Source organism: Octopus bimaculoides, chromosome 30, assembly GCF_001194135.2.
Source record: "Octopus bimaculoides isolate UCB-OBI-ISO-001 chromosome 30, ASM119413v2, whole genome shotgun sequence".
Lineage (NCBI taxonomy): Eukaryota > Metazoa > Mollusca > Cephalopoda > Octopoda > Octopodidae > Octopus > Octopus bimaculoides.
In genome coordinates, this window is record NC_069010.1 from 3,135,366 (window position 1) to 3,136,405 (window position 1,040).

Genomic DNA, 1,040 nt, shown 5'->3' on the forward strand with positions numbered 1-1,040 from the left:
TTTTCATACTGTTTTTTACCGAAAAGGTTTTTTCATACTGAGCTACCCGGCAAAATTGTTAATTATTAATTTTATTACTAATTGACGATTCCCTGCCCTGCATATCTATATATATATATAGGATATGTACTTGCATAGCAAGTGACCTGATCTGAGATCGTGTGCTGGAACGAAAACAATTGCAGCGTGGAAGGTGTTTATAAGCCATTTAAAATAACACAAAATCCGTTAGATTCACTTCAACATTTAAATTTAATTTGTCAAAATATTTTCGACGCTTTGAGACCGCGACCTGTTCACTGACAAAATTCTGTGCTGCATCTATATATATAAAATATCGTAAACATTTTTATGATGACGTCACATTTTCTATGTGTGTATGTGTGTATATGTGTGTGTGTGTGTTACCTTAAGACATCAGTCATCACGACTTTCACTCTCTCTCTCTCTCTCTCTCTCTCTCTCTCTCTCTCACTCACATACAGCTTTAACTTTCTTTCTCTTCTTTCAATTTCTCCTCTCTTCAAATATATTTTCACGAAATGAGCGGGAGGAACACAAATTGAGCCGCCAAAGCAGAAATGGTGTGTCAATGTGTGTTGACTGACATAACGAACAGCTGGAGATGAAACTCTTGAAAGAAAAAAAAAACAACGAGATGGCAAAAGTGTATAAAAACACACATTTACCATTCAAATTACCAGTTAATAATCATCGCAGCGGTTGCAAGGTATTTACAATTACATATTTACCCTTAAATTAACATATATATATATATATATATATAAACTGTTGCTGATCCCTTAATTATGTATATATATATATAATTTTTCATAGAAAACTATGTAATCGTTACCAATATAGCAGGAGATTTCACCGACAAAAAGTCTAAATTAGACTCCTTAGGGATCGTTCTCCTTGTTTATATATCCAAAGTTTTAAATTTAAATTTAAGAGAGAGATTTGACGCTAATATCCATTATTACATTAATAATGGATATTAGCATCAAATCTCTCTCTTAAATTTAAATTTAAAACTT

The 1,040-nt window shown here is 32.0% G+C and overlaps 2 protein-coding genes across 3 annotated transcripts in view; one reads left to right on the forward strand and one right to left on the reverse strand.

The window, feature by feature from the left end:
* LOC106874339 (sodium-dependent dopamine transporter) overlaps positions 1–1,040 on the reverse strand; it is a 125,646-nt gene that overhangs the window by 20,678 nt on the left and 103,928 nt on the right. The window lies entirely within an intron of this gene.
* The window catches only part of LOC106880821 (damage-control phosphatase ARMT1), a 246,782-nt gene continuing 246,290 nt past the window's right edge, over positions 549–1,040 (forward strand). Inside the window, exon 1 of the mRNA XM_052978191.1 lies at positions 549–730. The gene's annotated coding sequence lies outside the window, so the exon portion shown is untranslated. The remainder of the gene's footprint in view (positions 731–1,040) is intronic.